Below are 462 nucleotides of genomic sequence, written 5' to 3' on the forward strand. Positions count from 1 at the left end.
TTGTTAGTGGAGTGTACAAGGAGCGGCGCATGCGCAGTGGCTCCCGACGGCGCCTCTGGCCGCCATCTTTGTTAGTGGAGTGTACAAGGAGCGGCGCATGCGCAGTGGCTCCCGACGGCGCCTCTGACCGCCATCTTTGTTAGTGGAGTGTACCACGAGCGGCACATGCTCAGTGGCTCCCGAGGACTCTTCCGGCCGCCATCTTTGTTATTGGAGGGTACTGCAGCCGGCGCATGCGCAGTGGCTCCCGAGGGCGGCTCTGGCCGCCATCTTTGGTGAGTGGAGTGTACCGCGGGCGGCGCATGCGCAGTGGCTCCGGAGGGCGCCTCTGGCCGCCATCTTTGTTAGTGGAGTGTACGGCGGGCGGTGCATGCGCAGTGGCTCCCGACGGCGCCTCCGGCCGCCATCTTTGGTGAGTGAAGTGTACTTCAGCCGGCGCATGCGCAATGGCGTCCGCGGCCG

The sequence above is a fragment of the Oxyura jamaicensis genome, unplaced genomic scaffold (assembly GCF_011077185.1).
Source record: "Oxyura jamaicensis isolate SHBP4307 breed ruddy duck unplaced genomic scaffold, BPBGC_Ojam_1.0 oxyUn_random_OJ72720, whole genome shotgun sequence".
NCBI classification, from domain to species: Eukaryota; Metazoa; Chordata; class Aves; order Anseriformes; family Anatidae; genus Oxyura; species Oxyura jamaicensis.